Source organism: Lagopus muta, chromosome 10 (assembly GCF_023343835.1).
Source record: "Lagopus muta isolate bLagMut1 chromosome 10, bLagMut1 primary, whole genome shotgun sequence".
Taxonomy (NCBI): domain Eukaryota; kingdom Metazoa; phylum Chordata; class Aves; order Galliformes; family Phasianidae; genus Lagopus; species Lagopus muta.
The window spans coordinates 10,664,152-10,682,895 of record NC_064442.1 but is presented as its reverse complement, the minus strand read 5'-3'; the positions used below and the strand labels follow the sequence as shown (position 1 = coordinate 10,682,895).

Below are 18,744 nucleotides of genomic sequence, written 5' to 3'. Positions count from 1 at the left end.
CAATATGAGCCCAGAAATATTGATAACATTACGAATAGTACACTAGAGAAATGTAGGTGAAAGCCAGTGATATACCGCATATGTACTCTGAATTCAGTAAGCAAAAACAAGTTGTTAATAGGGAATCTGTGAAACAAGCAATGTAATCTCTTAGAGTCTGTAACAGCTGACAGGCAGGAAAGCCTTGCTGAGCAACAGTGTTGCATGAGAAAGATGAAAAAGAGCAATTTGCTCACCAAGCACCATCAAAAATACTCCACGCTGAAAGAGAGAAGATAGCAGCATCCCAGTACCATAGAGGTCATCCACTCTTCCAGCATCCCTAACAAAGCAATTGTGGAAGGAAATGGCATGTCTTGAAAGAAAAGGCATTGCTGCATCTTCTGAAACAAATGCGGTGGATCTGCCTCCAAACAGTGATGACAAAGGCTTTGGTAAGCCAGGGACTGCCATTAACTCAGAACCACTTAACACTGAAGAATAGTTTCACTCATGATCATGCTCAGAGGCTTTTGCCTGCTTTGCTAGCATTCAGGAATAACAATTTCAAATTAAATTGCACCAGCACTCCAATTACTTGACAGTTTTCTTCATCTTGTGGAAAGTAACTTCAAAAACAAGTAACTGTGGTCATATATGTCCTCCAGGAAATAGCTTAAACTGAGTGAGGCACCTTCTGCATGTTCAGGGAAAAAGCAATTGGTGAGAGTACACATGAAACAGCTTTCAAGGTATCTGCTGCTATGATTTGAGGAGAAAATGGTACCTGGAAAAGTCGCTAACAGCAGAACTCACTTCTACGTTGCCATTCAAGCAGCTCATTAAAACAAGAGATAGCTTGTAACTGGTTCTTGCAACTGTATATTAGCAGTGCTGATACAAGGCTCTAGGAAAGCTGCACGGAGTAGAGGGACAAGGCCTTAACTCAGGGAGCATGCAGCACCCCTTACTAGCAGCTGGTGGGTGTTTCATGTGCTGACAAACAGATTTTTGGTGTTGGTTTTACATATGATTCTTTTGGAGTGTTTCATGTTGGCACCAGAAGGCCCAGAATACTATTCCACACTGACGAAGACATTCCATTAGATGGGCAGGTCAATATTTCATTTGTAGATACCTGAAAGAAAACTGAAAGAAAGGGATGGTGGCATTTAGGAGGCACTGCAAGGCCCCATTTTGCCCATCTGTTTGGGCATTTGCACAGCCTGCTAACACACTGAGCTCAGATCACTTTCCTGTCGGTGATCTGTACTCACGTTCCTGTCCTAGATGAGAACCATCCACAAGACTTCGGAACAGGGCTTCTCCAGTTCCTCTTGCTGCAGCCTTATTGAACTCCATGCCAAAGCAAATGCTGATGGAAAAGCATGAGCAGAAAGCTCTAATCTACTCTTTCTCACATAGCAAAGAGAAGAATCTGATCTAATTCCTGCTCCACTTATTGTTCTTTGTACACATGGAAACAGTATTGATGGGAAAACAATATTCTCTTCCCTCTTCTTATACCCCCAGATAACCTACAATTTCATTGATCAGCAAAGTGAATTTGAATCACTCAGGCAGAGGACAGAACTGGATGTGGATCTCATACATGTTTCAAAATTTCCCTAGCTTTTAAGGTACTGGGAAACAAAAAAAGCCTCTCTGGCACATCTGTGAGTCTCATCCTGAACATACTCAGCCGAAACTATTCAGCAAAGATAATTCAGGACTATTTGAAGATAAGCAAAACTGCATTTTTGTTGAATTTGCTGCATGGAAAAAATAAATCACCCAGCTTTTATCCACAATTTTGTTTAAAGGGAACTAAGCAGAAATCCCAGGCAATTTAATCATTGGTATTATAAGACAGACACATGCTCACAACTTGAAACAGAGACGTTGTTAGGAAGAAGCAGGAGGGGGGGAGCTTTCTATTTTCCGGTAATGAATGTTCAATTGAGATCATTTATGGGACAGTAAGGGAAGTGCAAAGAGTATAGTGATTGACAGTAAAAAGGGATTTCTACCCCACTGACTCACAGTGCAATAATGCAGAGGGACTGTGGAATACAAATACCCAAGCTGACCTTGCTCTAGCAGACAAAAAACGTAATCAGAAGTGTTAAGGTGCTACAGCCTGCTGAAATGCCATGTTCAGACAATGGGCACACAATGGACACTGCACTGAAATGTGAATGATTTGTTGCCAGATGGAAAAGAGATCTTCTCAGTATCCTCAAAACCTTCTGCAAAGTCAGCAGGAATGGCAACCAAGAGGCTGATGGGTATAGCAGAACACAGAAAACAAGCCCTCTCTGGAAGTGTTGTGTTCCATCACAATACATGGAAGTTCATAATGCAGCTCATGCTGGAGCCAGTGGGTCTCAGAGAGGGGCTCAATTTCCTCTCCCCTGACTCCAGCGTGTGCAGGGCTGATACCAGCACTACCAGCTCCCAGTCCACCGTGCTCACTGCCCTCCTCAGCAGGGTGGTGAGGAACCAAGCTCAAAAAGCTTGTAAAGGAAGAGAGACTACTTCCCAATTAACATCATGAGCAGAACAGACTTGATTTGGGAAAAACTAATTTAATTTGTTGACATTGAAAAATAGAATTGAGAGATGGTTGGCGAGAAACAAAGGAACTGAAACACCTCCCTACTCCATTCTTTTTTTGCCAGGCCCCGGCGCAGTCCTACACAGCCATCTCCTCCAGCAACCTCCTCCCGAGTGCAGGCTCAGGGCTGCAGTCACACAGCAGCTGTCACAGCACCTTCTGCTGCCCTGTTCTCACACACCTTTCCCAGCTCCTCAGAGTTGTACTGGGTTCTACCCTTTCTCCAACACATTTCCACTGAGCTGCCTTCATCATCACTAATGGGCCCACCTGTGCCTCAAAGGGGGCCAGCAAAGAGTCTGCCAAAACCCCCTGGAACACACTGGAACATGCCAGAAGTGGCTATGCTTAGCACGGGGCAGCCCTGGCCTGTCCTCCCCAGCATGGAGCAGACCACCCAGCACAGCCTAGCTGAAGAAGAAGCCCACACCAATGTGCTGAGCACAGAAAGCAACACAGCTGGTCAGGAAGGAGAGTTAATAGGTGTGCACGAGCCCCCAGACAGACCAGCTGCTGTGCAGGCCAGGCCTTCTCAGTGGAGCTGGTTCCTGATAGCAGCAACAAGAAAATTCAGTGTGCTTGCAGGGCAGTGGCAAGCAGTGAGTGTGTTCCCAGAGCCAAGGACAGCACAGGGAGAAACGAGGTTAGAGAACTTGCAGGATGTCACCTAGAAAATGTAGAACAGTCACAGCTCTGTGCAATTCACCCACTGCAACTGAGAACACAGTGACAGGCTGAGCCTGAGCACACACTCTTAGCAGGCAGTTCCCAAACAGAGCATGAGGGGCTGAGGGAAGGCTGTCCTTCAGCAGGGCACTGGAGAGAGGGATGGGGAGAAGATGTCAGGGGGAGCATGAGGCTGTGCTCTCATTGCAGAACCTGAGAAAGACCTGGTTCTGCTGGAACCAGTGCCAAATAACGGGACGTATGCACCCCTGCACAAGGATCATTTCCCTCTCCAGCAATCCCATTCCCCTTTTGTAGAAACATCGGTACCCACAGGAGGATGTGATTATCTCCCTGGTTGTTGTGATTGATGAAGATAAATTGCAAAATATTTCCTCTTTTGCACGCTTTCGTTTCATTTATTTCCAGGATGAATCTATAGGTTCTGAGCTCACGTTTGAGCACCCAACTCATCAGTTTAGTTGGAATCTTGTTTGCTTTTTCAGTGGAAGAGAAACAAAGATTCAGACCGGACATTGCTTTTCAGCCTTCGAAACACAACAGGATAAATAACAGCAGAAATATCAAAACAATAGAAATAAAGCAAGCTGCAGAAAGGGAGCTTACATTTTTTATTTCAAGATTCAAATTGGAAGCCAACTGCTTCTGACGCTGAAGGAGAACTGGAGCGTTCTGAACTGTCATCATTGCAACGATGCACAAATACTAACAAAAGCGAAAACAAAACAAAAAAGCGAAAGGTGTTGAGCCCCACCCTGCAGTCAATCAGGCCGGGCCGCTCGCAGGTGCGCTCGGACCCCCCCGGGCGTGACCCGCGCCGCCCCCCGCCCGCTGCGGTTCTCTGCACGCGGCAGCTCGCGGCCGAAGCGCGCCGAGCGTTCCGCGGAGCCGTGAAGGAGCAGCGGCTGCGCGCAGGTACCGGGAAAGTTCGGCGGGCCCCCGAAGTAAAACAATTTATTTTCAGGGGGGAAAATCTCAGCTCGACACCTTTCCCCGCCGCTCGACCGAACGACCGCTTTACGCGTCCACGGGTGGCAGGGGCCGGGCCGGCCGCCGGGCCGAGCGACGGCCGCGGGGACGGGTCAGCCCGGCGGCGGGGCCGCGGGAGACAAAGGACGGGGGAAGGAGAACGAAGGGAGGAGGGCGTGGGGAGAGAGAGGGGCGCGAGGGAGCGCCGGCGACGCGGCCGGAGCGCTCCGGAGGGAGCGGCGCGGCCCGGGGCCGGGCAGGTGCGGGGCGGCGTGGCCGGGCCGCGGGGCGGGGGCGGGCAGGTGCGGGGCGGCGCGGGGCGGGGCGCGGAGCGGAGCGGCCGCTCGGGGCGGGCCCAGCCGTACCGCGGAGTTTGCCGCGCCACCAGCCGCGCCCGGAGCCGCGCTCTGCCCCGCTCCGCCCGGCCCTGCCGCAGCCCAGTAAGTGCCTCCTTCTGCCGCCCGCCCGCCGGAGCCGGGTGCCGGGAGCCGCACGGGGCGGGTCTGCCTCCCGCCCATTGTTCGCTGCGCCCGGGGCCGGGGCGAGGGAGAGACAGGGGAGATCGGGCGGCTCGGGGGTAGCTGCTCGCGGTGAGCCCCGGCCGGAGGCGGCCCGCTGCTGCGCGGGGAGCCGGGCGGCGGGAGCTCGGGGCTGCTTGTTCCTCTCAGGTGTTCCTACTCGCCGTTATTCTGTCTGCTGCATCTACTCGATGGAGCGAGGGCTTTATTAGTTTTTTTTTTTTTTTTTTTTTTTAACGGTGTGATGCACTTCTCGGCTACCTCCGAGTCTTAAGGGGCGTGCGCGGATCCCCTTTGCTCTGGGAAGCCGTGAGCACGCGCTACGGCCGCACTGCCGGCTCAGGGTCTCAACCCACGCGGGCACCCGCGAGAGCCCTTTGGCGTTTCGAGTCCGTGTCCGTATCCCGGCCGTTTCTTTCGCTGCTCGCACAAAGAAGGGTATCTCGGCTGCGCCAGATAGCGGTGATTCCAAAGATGTCTGTTGTGAGAACTGCTACAACTCCTGCCCCTGACCTGCTCGCGTGCATCGAGCGATGCCGGCTGTTCACCGGGGTTCCGGCGCCCCGCTTTGCTCTGCTCTGCTCTGCTTTGTTTTGCTCACCTTCGGCCCTGCAGGAGCGCTCCGCGCACCTCGCTCTGACTCGGAGTTTGGGTTCAAAGCGAGGATCCGTGGTGCGCTGTGTGCTCGTGGGAAGCGGCTCGAAATTTCCGTGAGGAGGAAAGCTTGAAGTGTTTATCAAACGGAACATAAGCTTTGTGCGGGAATAAAATGTTTATGTTGTCCGTCATCAGCATAGTCGTTTATTTTTTGTTTGCTACTGTAGCAATTTGTTTTTATTTCCCAGTTTTATTGCCCTTTCCTCATTGATTTTCTATTGATTAAATTCCTTCCTTTGCTATTGCTGTAGATGTTGGTCTCTAACCCAGTCATTAGCGGCGCTTGTAGCTACAGTTCAGCCTCTGTCCTCATCTTACAGAGAAAAAATAACCGTAATCATGCAGGCAGTGCCCTTATTCCTTTCACAACTTTGAATTTATAGGTGTTGCTCAACGTCGGTCTTTTGTCTGTTTGTGTTGTCATCTAAATGTTAAAATAACTTGGTCCATTTGGGGCAGCTCTTGATTAAGGGAGAAGGTGAAATAGGAAGGCTTGGCTGAGCCCATTGATTGTTCCTACTACTCTCATTGTTTATTTTGCAGTTACAAAAAGATGTGAGTTGCGAGTCTCTTTTTAAGGCATCTCCCCCACCTGCTTCTTTGGTCGTGTATTTCTCTGCTTTGCCAAAATATTTAGCAAACAGCAAGACCAGTACTGAAAGAATTCAAACGGCGCTTTAATGCACAGGATTCCTATGATACGTATCTTTTTTCCGTGAGAAAGGAGTTTGGGTGCTTGTGTTGTTTTAAAGAGGTTTAATAGACTGTGCAGAACCAGAGATTTCTGTCTTTTTCAAAAGAACCCTTACCAATGTTTATTGAATTTGCTCGTCTGCATGAAGAAAAGAACTGTTGTTTTGTTATCTAGCAGCTGTAGGAAGACTGACAGCTACAAATTGCAAATCTTCAAGGATCTATCCATGTCACAATTTTTAGTTCATTTAGATAGTTATCCTGCACATCTTGTCATTTGCAAAATTATATAAACAAGATCACTAAGTTTGTGGAGAAGATATCAATGCAGTAAATATACTGCAAAGATCTTGAGGCTCTCTGGGATAATTAGCAGAGCGTGGTCTTGCTTCAAATATGATGTTAATATGGTTAATTTAAATTCAAATATGAGCATCCCACTGTAACCATCATACTGTAGAACAGAAATACATATTTTTAAACATGGTAGTTCTGTCAGGAGAACATGAAGTGTGATCGTCTTTGTTAAGATAAAGAGAACATCATTGATGTCATGGCGTGCTCTGCATTTTTAAACAGAATCCAATGAATTACAAACATTCATTATGCTACAAGCAATGGCCGAAACTTCTCAGGACCCCCAGATAGAGAGTCATTTGTGCACTGATACTTGTGTGCATTCTGGTTATGGTTTAACTGCAGAAGCAAAAATAGCCCAAAAAAGCCATTGTTCTGAGATGAATCCTCTGCTTGCTCCAAATTGCCTGTCCGTCTGCTATTACCTTGTAAATTTATCCTTAAATACCTTAGCACGTTCAGGTTTAGGGCACTTGCTGTTAGGAAGTGTGGGAAGCTATGGGAGGGGGTTGGGGGAGTCAAGGGCACGTAGTGCGCCAGGCAGGCCAGGCCTGCCAAGTATCTGAGGAGGAGAGCAAATTTTCAAAGGTCACAAAGAGCGATGTGCTAATTTTAACAGATATCTTTTGTACCTATTGCTTATCTTAGCGTGTCAAGATGCAAGGAATAAATATCTCTCAGTCTGTGCTATTATCTGGATGTTAACTTTACCAGTTTGCTCTTACTTCAATATGGCACATAGAGCAGCTACTGTTCCAATGCCATCTCATTCTCTATGGGCTCGAGAAGAGCCTATGGAAAGGGCAATATTTGCAGGCTCCCACCAGCATACAGCTGCTGAATGCCTTGGCTTATATCTGTTCTTGGGACTGCATGCTGTGGACTGTCGCTTCCCAAAAACTGAGTTCTTTGAAACCCGTGAGTCTCTGAGGTCCTGTTTTGTTTTTGCCATCTTTAGTTTCCCTATGCACGTGGCAGAGGTGATGGGCACAGTCAGCAGGTGGTGGCAAGGATGCTGCTGCCTGCCTTCACCACCAGTGCTGCAGGTCAGTGTGCCTGGGGTCCAGTAAGCTGACTGGCTTGGGTCAGTACGGATCAAGCTGGCTGGGTCCTCAGGGGCTGCAGGCAGACCTGCAGGCTGACCTCCTCTCTTGCTCACTGGGGATACATACTGCTGGTTTCTTACTGAACTCTGCTGCTAGTTGCAACTGTTGAAAATTAATTTTAAGTGCCCTCTCTCAATCTTGAATTTTAAGGCGTAATTCCTGCTGTGGCATTACGTTTTTAGATTAACTCAAACCTAAGGTGGAGTCAAAACACTGGAGACCCTTTTAGAAATGACTGTTTATTTTCCAGGTGCTGGAGAATGCATGCCGATTTATCTGTTGGTTCATAATGCTTCCTTGCCATGCTGCTGTTATGCTGATTATCCTCAGGTGGTTCTCCTTGGCTGAACTGCAGTGGGACTGAACTGCAGTGGGAATTGCAGCAGAGTATACATCTGCTGGAGCTGTATGTCATAAAATGAGTTCTCAGCTTGATTGGAAGTAATTGGATATCATTGATCTCCAAGTGCTTAATGCCCATCTCGTTTGCAGGACAGAAAACAGCAAGTTGTTTATTACATGGAAAGTGATGTTCTGTTGGGGAAAAATCTGCATCTCAAACTGTGACGTGGTTTATTTAATTGTGAACTAATGTAAATGGCATCTAGAAAACCAGACAAATCTTCCAAATTATAAATCAAAATAAAAGAAGAGGAAAGAAAGATGAACTATTTCTGCAGACTGCAAAATAAGAAGTCTCAAGATATGACTGTTAGTCATGAATTGTCCAAAATATTTTAAAACTGAAGTTTACTGCACAGTCTCCAGTTGGAGCTCTCAATTGCACAACGACAATTTTTCTCCAAACAAGTTGCAGTGAACTTCCCATCCTGTTTGGTGTGCCACCCTTCCCTCTTTGCCATTTCCTGATCCTGCTCTTAAATCAGGCGTGTTACTACTCAAATCTATGTTCTTAATGTACTTCACAGCTACTCCATGAGTTTTTCAGCATAATGGTACCACTGATGCTACGTAGGAGCAGTGTGTGCTGTGGGGCCCTATGGACACTATGTCTGTATGTGCCCACCTCGCAATGGGTACAGGCTGGAGTTACTGTTTTGGATGCTGGAAAAATGGAGGAAGACACACTTATTGATCGTATTTGCTAAGTCTGGATGAAATGATATTCTTTGCACTTCTGTTGTAGATAGATATAGGATTAGAATTGTATTCTCTTGGGTAATTTCCACCAGGCCCTTATTGGTGGAACCTTCCTTCCATCTTCTCAATCAATGCAAACATTGTATGCAAACTCATTTTATTTTATTCAGTGAGTTGCAGTGTATGGCTTGGTTAGACAAGAACAAGTAAAGTGAAACTATCAGCAGGCTTGTCACTCTCTATTTGTGAATGTATGACACTATTAATCATTTTTAAATATTGATTTTATGTTAGTTTGTATTATAGTCTATTTGGAAAAGATGAAGGAATTCCCGTCTGCTTCCTTGATCTCCAAGCAGGATTCAAACCCTTGGATTGCCAGGCGAGTCTAAGTCACCAGAAATAATGAAGTGTTAAGGAAAATAGGCATTTCTGTTTGAACTGCATTAGTGGAGAATATGGCACATGCAAAGGCGTGATCTACTGGTATTCTGTCCTTTATCCTTGCAATCTTGGAGCTCGCTCTAGATGTAGAAGAACTTTCCAATCCATTCATTGAGATGAACATCCTGGCTGCTGGGTGCGTTATCCACAAAGCACGTGTTTGTTTCCAGTACTCCATGCGCTTACAGCCTGGATTCTCATTCTAGACTTTTACAGTGGTCACCCTCACCATGCCAGTTTTGCCTCTAATTTCAAGGCATCTTGCTTGGTCACTGATCTCTCCTAACAGCCTCTCAGTTCCCACCTCCTACACAGGTTCAGTGCTCTCAGAGTTTCATTACTCTCACTTCCCACACAGCCTCACTTGTTTGCTGTACGGCCTCCTTACTCCTATTGTGTTCTGGTAGCTAAGTCAACTCTTAGTCTCTTGTAAAAACAAACAAAAACACAGCAAAAACCTGTTTTTTTTTCCAGATTGCTTGAATTCAGGAGGAGAAGAGTTCTAACTGCTCTTTGCCTGAGTAGACAAAGCCATTCTGGATTCAACAAATTAAACAAAAAAAAAAAGGGGGGGGGGGAGGGGAGGGAAGAATACTGCCATGTCTCTGAGCCCATGAGATAAAATATGTTGAACACATGCTGAATTTCCAGAGAACACAGCTGTTAAACTGTAAATCTCTACAGAGAATTTCACATATTTATAAAGTAGTCAAGCTTCTCTCTTTCCTGTGAAAAAAAATTGTCTCCTTCATTAGGTTGTGTTAGAAATGTTGTCACTCCTATCAAATACCAAGTCCCAAGTTTCTCTACCAAAGTAGGAAAGCCTCTGATTTTCTCAGGAAAACATGTTTTGTCCACATTAAAGCATTCTCATTTTCTCTTGGTAACCTCTGCAATGTTGGTGAAGCATTTAGTTGAGAAAGGCTATGATTTTTCTCCCCTTATGTAAGAATTTGGCATGACTTTTTTGCAAAGCTCTACCAAGCTTTACTTCACGACAACCTCTTGTGGTAGGAAATGCTGGACAACTTCGAGTAGGGACACACTCCTGTCCTGTCCTTGGTGCATCACCGGTAGTCCTGAATGTTTTTCCCTGGTTAATTAAGAAAGAAAACTAATGTGAATTAATACAAATGGAGATCTGTGCCACCAGGCCTCCTGCGTTTGCAGTAGTTCAAGAATTCCCACAGGATACACCTGTGCATGGTTTACCTGTGGATGTCAGGAAGGATGGGATTATGCACTGCAGAAGAATGACATCTCTGGGCATACAGCTAATAGGTCTACAAGTGTGTGGGTGAGAGGGAGAAGATATGCAGTAATGGTGGTATCAAAGATTTCAGTAGCAATCCAGCTTAAGATGATTTGGATTATTCACAATTGAAAGAGAGTTCGATGTTGATGGATGCATGCAGAGACTGAGAAGTGAGTATGTACAGTACCTTGCTCAGGAATATGATGAAGTGAAAACAAAATGAGTTGAATCTTACCAGGAAGCACAGTCTGAGAAGTAACAGTGCTCTTTAACTTTTTTTTTAGCTTGTAGAAGTGATCACATATATGGGTTAGCTCATTTTCTAGAAGCATCAGGTTTTGAAGATTGTAACCTATCATCAAATGGGGGCTTGTTCAGATTTCAATTTTTTTAATTATATATATATATTTTTCAAGTTTTACAACTTAATTTTTTATGTGAAAAGAGCAAGTACATAGCTTTCATGAGGCTTTTTTTCCTTTATTTGAACAGTGAATGTAAAATTCTTCTAACCAGTGCATTATTTCAGTGTGCTGTGAGTGTTTAACAGACACACTCATTGAGAAATTGTTGGAAAAGCTGTTACCACTTTAATTTCTGGCAGACAGTCTGTAATCCAGTTTGTCAAATGAATTTTCTTGATTGCTTTGCTGCATATGCAAAGTACTTAAAAATGTCATAATTACTTCTGTAAAGAGTTGTGGAGAGGGGAGGACACAAAAGAAAACAGGAGAAAATTGAGCTTTCTTCTCTTAAGCATAAAGAAAATGGTACTGTTCAGAGGCTGCACAAAAGATGGAAGAGAAATGTTATAATGAGAGCAATCAAGTTCTTCAAAGTGCTGGGTAGTGCTTGTGCTGTTGGGAAAAAAAGTTACTGTTCAAAACATTGAACGTGGACCTGTTTTTATTCAGCAAGCTGAACTTTAGCGATTGAACCTGCTGTCAGACTTTCACCTGAGTTCAGGTGTGTAAGTAGTCAGTTCTGCAGGTTTTTTGAGTGTGCAGTGCTTCTGAATGTGGTGGGTGTCCCTCTGCCTGTAGAGCCATTGCTCAGAGTTGGGAAGTTCAGGACTAATTTATTTCACTTCTACTGCTCTGCTGTTTAATGTAGTTTAGAATGCATGCAAACAACTGTTATATTTGCCTTTTGCAGAATTTTCAACCTATCTTGGATTTGTTAACTACATTAAAACAGTTGGTTTTTTTCTATGTATTATTACGTTTGGGTTACAGCTGCTCATAAACTTTTTTTTTTTCTTTTTACGCTAGTTTATATTCTTACCAAAATGATGCTTACAGTATTTGTTGGGAATCTGCAGAGGGCAAAGAGCTGAACTCTCAGCAAACAGGGTTTCACAGAGAAGCCAGAAGATGCTTTTCAAGATTCATGGTATGAATTAAGCTGCTAGTTGATTAGCTTTTGCAGCTATTTTTCCAACTGCTCAAGAAAGGCCAACGTGTGGTACAATAAATCTGGAGATCTTAGAGGATGATATTCCTGTATCTTAGCCTCTTGATTTCAGAAATGTCAGTAGTGCTTATAAATCAGAAACTTCTACTTGGTATGCTGAGCACTGTGCCTTTGAAGCCAGGCAGGAGGAAGCACCATGGTTTGGCTTAAACCCTCAAGGACTGTCTGGAGGAAAAGCTCTGATTAGGGGAGAGACCTTCTCGGTCTGTTGCCAGGAGGTGTCACTACAGCTCAGGAGCAGCTGTTTCGTCCCTTGAGAGATGCTAGGAGTTTCAGGGTTTCATTAGGTACAAGTGCTGGTGTCATCAGGGATGGTGATGCACTGCCGGTATGGATCATGTCTGAAGAAAGCACTAATAGGGTACAGTGTACTGATTAATATATAGACAAATAGAGTTGATGGAATGTGTGCTAAATGCATTGTCTCTCAAAAATACACTTACTGTACTGATACAGTAATATGCATGTATTGTGATATCATGTAGGTCCTTCTGTGGGGAATTAATGCTTACGCGGTGCTATCTGATGCAGTTGTTTGTACTCCCTTAGTCCTATTCATCTTTCAGTATTGTAGCAGAATTCTAGCAGCCACCGTTCAAATGTACTGCACTGGAATCAGCACAACAAGGTATCTGTCAAAAACCAACAGGGTGAAAGTGCCAGTGTGAAGGAGATGGAGCCATGAGTAGGTTTGGGAATCATAGCCTTAAGCACTTCTGATACTGTTTTTTTGAAACAATTTAAATCATTTATTTTAATGTATGAGATACTTTTTATTCTCAATCACTTTTGTGCAGCGTATTATGTGTATTTTATACAGCATCCTAATGAGCTGAAGGCTTGTTAATTATATGTAAGCGGAATCACATAGCTGTTGAATTATGCACATTATTTTTCCTTACAATGAAGCCTTCCTCTTAACTGTATCCATCCTGGCAGAAAACATATGCCTCAAGGAAGGGCAGATGAGTTGGTAACCTAAGTATCGTCAGTCTTAGGGCTTTGGTGATACAGAGAGTGGGTCTGAAAGCTGAAAGGTTAGGCCAGGCAACAGCAAATGCAGTCTTTCAAAGCAGCTTCCTATGTTGCATAAAATAGCTGTTGAGATTTTTATATCCTCTGAAATAAAAGGGGAAAAAAAAGTCTAATGAGGGAGTGTAAAATCTAGAGTGGTTCACTTCATTTTCTTTTGTCGGCTGTCTGGTTGGTAGTGCATTAGTTTTCCTATTTAATGTTGTCTTCTCGATGTGGGAAAAACATTAGGCTGAAGTTATATGTTAATTACAACCAAAATTCTATTAAGCCAGATCAGTGTTGTGAGATCTGGGATCTAAGTAGAGATATGTGCAATATTTCCTGAATTGATTACCCTTACAAAGAGCATAAAATGTTACAGTAAAGCTAATCATCTGTTTCTTACCTTGAGTAATTCCAGTAAGGCACACAAATTTGCAATACTGGTGATGCCAGTTACTAAGCAGCATGTTTTATATGTAGACATGTTGTCTAGCATATAACCTAAATTGTTACATGGAAATTTTCAAAATGTCTGGGTTTTTTTACTGTGAATTATTCCTACCATAAGCAACTACTTAGCTGAATGGCAATGCTTAACATGTTGGCAATCTTTCCCATGGATCCGGGGAAGCATGGATGGCAGGAGGGAACTGGTGTACCTTTACTTTTTATCTAAAGCTTTAACCTCCATTCATGTTTACATTGTGAATATGCTGTTGGAGTCTGGCTGTATTGTACTTCCAGTGCAAAAATCATAAGCCTCCACTGGTGATGGATCTGTAAAAAATTGAAAACACCTGTGGGAGTACTCATGAAATTACGTTTTCTGCAAGTTGGTGGCTTCGTCGCTTATGAATTCCATTCCCTCCTTGACTTTGGTTACTTTTATTCTTATGCTTAAACTGGTGTTTTGAGCTATGAGCTTTAAATGATCAGCTACTGTTAGCAGTTATCTCTAATTGCTATCGCATACCCATGCCAGAAGCATCAGATGTTCTGAGTCCTGGTTCTCGGCTGTGTGTCCTTTAAATAGACTTTGAATTGCTGGGCTCTGTCCCATTCCAAACTGTGGGCTGTGAGTTCTACCTCAGGCCATGGGTTCATATTGGTACTGTTGGAAAGCAGGCACACTTTAAATGAGAATTTCCATCAAGTTGAAAATTGTAACCTTGGTGTCATGACTGCAGCAGGACTGCTAGGCTGAAAGTCTGTCTAAACTGCTTTTCAGTTGAAAACATTGCTTCTTTCAAAAAAACCAAACAAACCAGTCCTGAAATCTCCATTTTCTGTTTAGAAAATGGGTATATGGATGTGTTTCTTAAGTGTTTTTTTTTTTTTCTTTCCCCCAACTATTAACAGAATTTTGTTGGAAATGTGAAAGATGTAAAGTGGAATTGGGTATTGGAAAGCCATTTTGCTGAAGATTTCTAACACTTTGGTGGGAAGGGAGAAGGTAGAGAAAACTGAGCTTGAATATTGATATAATGCACAGTAATAAAAGGAATCGTGGCTTTAGTGTCTTGTACTTTTTGTCTGTGTTAATGTGGGTGAAGGAGTTGTGTATGGCTAAAACAAGCAGCAGAAAATTGTTGGACCATCTTCATTCCAAGTCTACAAGGCTGCATAAATCAGTATTACCTACAGCTACAGAGAACATTTGTAATAGTGTCTCTTGGAAGCATAATCAGAAATCACATTTTTGTACACGTTGCACTGTATTCATAAACTTGGGACTGGGGGGACTTCTATATTTTTCTCCACTTATGGTATGATTTTATGATCCAGAAATACCACACAAAAAAAGTCACAGTGCGTATCCTGGACGTACACTCCTGGAGAGGGACAGGTCCAAAGAAAAATCTTAATTTAGTTTGAAAGCTCTGTCAGTCTTCTTTGTTGTTTATGCAAAGAGTGTTCAAGAGATTTCATTTATTGCTTTAACATCAGCTTGTTTCAAATAAGCTGTGAAATGGCTATTAAACAGATTACTGGCCTTAAAGGATTATATGCATCTTTCATCTTAGGTGCTGCTGCAATATAAACACAATAACAATAATCAGCTTAGTTAAGTTCAAGCAGGTGGTCTGAAGGGAAAAGGCACTTTTCCTTCCAACTTCAACAGCTGAACATGTGATTACATAGACAATTAAGGAAATTGCTTAGAGGTGTTTTGAAGTTCTGAGTAACCACAGTTGGAATAGTTTTTGTTTTTCTCTGGATATTCTCTTAACCTGCTTGATTTTTCAAGTCTGCCATATAAAAAAGGAGGGTGACCTATCATGGCAAATGTATGGAAACTGCCGAATCACGGCCTGAACCCCTGATTGGCCACCTGAGGTGAGCAGCGAGTCAGCCCTAGGAGCACAGGTGAAGGCAATTCACCTGTATTACCAGAAGGGGTGGAGCCAGGCTCCACCTCTCCCAGACCCGTTTAAGGGCTGACCACCATGGGAGAAGGGTCTCTTTTGGAGATTGCTCCTCTTGGAGTCTTCCCAGCGAGCCCGGGACAAGGGTAAGTTTTCTGTCTATTCTTCTTTAGTGTGGTAACCTGTTTAGCCTAACTTTCTTGTGCATTTCTTAATTATAACATCTGTATATTCACTAACTATACACAAAAAAGTGGGTACATTTTCTAACTACCTGATGAGCTTACAGTCATTCAGGTTCTTCAGTGAAAATGAATAGTCTTCCTCCATTCCAATACACAGCATATATTTGCTTTTGCTCCCCTTGAAAATGCAGTGCCTGTGCAATAGTGCCTGTGCAATTGAAAGAGTTTCTATGGCTGCTGTTTTATATCACCACTCAGCTGGACTGGCTGCTACAGTGTAAGGCTGATTGTGTTGTATCTTCGTGGTTGAGACTTAGTATTGGGCTCAAAATAACCTGAGCTTCCCCAGTGGCTTGATACTTGTCCTTTCATAGCAGAAATATTCAATTTTTCTCAAGTTATTCAATGTCTATGTATATGTTTGGTTTTGTTTTTTTTTTAATAAATGTAGTGTTTACTGGTGTTTGTAGTAGTAAATATATAGGCCAAGCTATTGGATGGATATTGGTATTATGCAAAACATTTTTATACCCCAAAATAACAGTAAAACCAGAAAGGAAAATGGGGCTGTACAACTACCTGTGGAGATTCAGGGGTTGAATTTATTATTTTTTCAGTATTTCATCACAAAGCTAATTCATGTTTACCAGAATTTCCTATGAGAAGAAGGGTGGCTAGCAAGGACAGGGAGGTGATTGTCCCCCTCTGCTCTTGTGAGGCCCCATCTGCAGTACTGTGTCCAGGCCTGGAGCCCCCAGTACAAAGAAGACAGGCAGCTGTTGGAGAGGGTCCAGAGGAGAGCCACAAAGATGATCAGAGGGCTGGAGCACCTTCCCTATGAAGACAGGTTGAGGAGTTGGGCTGGTTCAGCCTGGAGAAAAGAAGGCTGCAGGGTGACCTTGCAGCATTTCAATACCTAAAGGGAGCCTAAAAACAGGAGGGAATCAACTCTTTGAAAGGGTTGATAACTGCGGGACAAGGGGAAATAGGTTTAAGTTGAGGGAGGGAAGATTTAGGATGGATGTCAGGGGGAAGCTCTTTATTATGAGAGTGGTGAGGTGCTGGAACAGCTGCCCAGAGAGGTTGTGGATGCCCCGTCCATGGCGGTGTTCAAGGCCAGATTGGATGGGGCGCTGGGCAGCCTGGTCTAGTATTAAATGGGGAGGTTGGTGGCCCTGCATGTGGCAGGGGGGTTGTAGATTCATGATCCTTGAGGTCCCTTCCAACCCTGGCCATTCAATGATTCTGTAGTTTGTGGAGTAATGTCAACTGTTAATAAAGAACTTGGTGTGCAAGTTGTTATGCTGTCTTCAGGAAAAATTCTGTAACCAAGGAAGTGATTGCTTACCTCAGACATTTCTGTTGTCATTGTTGTCAGCAGATTTCCCATTCTGTAGATTTCCTTTGGGTGTTTTCATTGGTTAGTATAGAAGCACAATAACTTTAATTTTGGCTAGAACGTATTATTAAAAACATTTATGGCGAACTGTTGTAATATATATTACATATATAATATAGAAATAATATATGGGAATGAGGTGCTGTTTAAGTCTATGAAATAAAGGCAGGGGTTATGATTAACTAGAAGCTTACATTTTGTTGTCTTTTTGTTGAAGTCTTTTTGTTGTGCTTTGTGTTGATTTTTCTGTTGGCTTTCTTTCTGCAATGGTTTAGACCTACGGAGGTGGAGAAGGATCTGGCTGGCAGTGTGTGAGAGGAGCTGCTGAGGTCGCTTGGTTTGTTCAGTTCAGAGAAGAGGAGGCTGAGGGGGAGGCCTCAGCACCAGGAGATGGGCTTCATGTCTTTGTGGGCCCCCTCTAGCTCAGGATACTGTGTGATTCTTTATGCTTGAAGTCTGAACATGGCAATAAGATTGGCTCACTGTATTGTGGTGAGTAGCTAGCCACTATAGCTTGCCTGGCTGAGATGGAAATACATTCAAGACAGTGAATTTTCAGACTTTGTAGTGACCTTGGTTTTGATTCTTCTTTCTGGATTGTCCAGACAGAGGTGTCAAGCTGAAGTTATATTGCACAGTGTGCCAATATTTAATAAGAGTAAGGGATTTTTTTTTCCCCCTTGCTGTGCCACAAATAAATTGCAAGCAGAATGAGCAACAGACAGCTTCCACTTGAATTGTGGATGAAAGGCGGCATTTCATCCTTCTGTCTCTTGCTAATCCTGTTTGATTTTGGAACAGAAATGCTATTTACCCACGCAAAAATCTGTACCAGCTTTCCTCGTTGCAAAAGGTTTTTCTTGTAGTAATACGCAGCATCCTGTATGCTATGCCACAGATTGATCTGCTCAGAATAGAGTGGAAACATACATAAGTGAGACAATGTAAAGATTTCACACTTGTATTGCTTCTGTAGTGCTTGTGTTTGAGATAAACGACAGACTCCAGGACACCAATTCTACTCTTCATTTGCGCTTTCTCTGGGCACCAAGGGAAAGAGTGAAAGCTAACCATAGATACGTAATGCCATTTTGGATGCTTTGTATACCTGAGATGTCTGTCAGGTCTAGCAGGTGTGACACATGATTTAATGCCTTTAGTAGAAGCACTTAAAAGCTGTGATGGGATGCTTTCAGTCATCTGAAATGGCACTAGATGTCTGCGTAGGTATCTGTGTTGCTCCTGATTGCTCCGTTGTAATGAATTAAATAAGATAAAAATGATTTAAACAGGTATACAGGTGTGTTTGTATGTGTTTAAGACATTACATGAAGTACTCTGGTGGTGGAAGTGGGTGATACAAGATTTAAGCTAAATTCCTTTTTGTATGAGTTGATTGAAAAATTGCTTGTAGCACAACCTCTACACAAATTTGCAATTGTTTAGTGAGGTGGATACCTTGTTTTTACAGTTCTAAGCTACAGTGCTTTAGATCACTGTGGTTTGCAAATCTAAAGGTGATCTTACTTTGCTGTGAGAGTGCCTTCATGCACCCCCCCCCCCCATATGATGCTGTTATCCTTCAGCTTTTATCACAGGAAAACATGTGGGGATTGGGAGAACTAAAAGTCATGTTCTCTCTTACAATAGGTTTGTCATTATTTGTTTTTTAACCTGTCTGCCACTTCAAAGACTCTGTGCCCTGGACGTACTGTTAGTTTAGAAGTAATGGCAGCATTTCTCATTTTGAGGCATTCAGTAACCAGGTTGATGTAGGTATTTAGATTCAATAAATACTAAATAATGGTGTTCTGGAGGTAGTAGTTACCCATTGAGCTCTATGATCAAAACGAAATTGAGTCTTCCAGCATTATATTACGAATTCACATTCTCCACAGTCAATGTGTAGTTAAACAATAAG

General features: G+C 43.5%; 1 protein-coding gene across 4 annotated transcripts in view; it reads left to right on the top strand.

Moving 5' to 3' along the window:
* The window catches only part of SEMA6D (semaphorin 6D), a 607,749-nt gene that overhangs the window by 388,662 nt on the left and 200,343 nt on the right, over window positions 1–18,744 (top strand). The window contains exon 1 of one of the 4 annotated variants that reach the window (XM_048956671.1): window positions 4,615–4,692. The exons of 2 other annotated variants lie outside the window; for them this stretch is intronic. The gene's annotated coding sequence lies outside the window, so the exon portion shown is untranslated. Of the gene's footprint in view, window positions 1–4,614; window positions 4,693–15,368; window positions 15,386–18,744 lie in introns of those variants that run through there. One more of the 4 variants, XM_048956673.1, reaches the window with a different exon arrangement.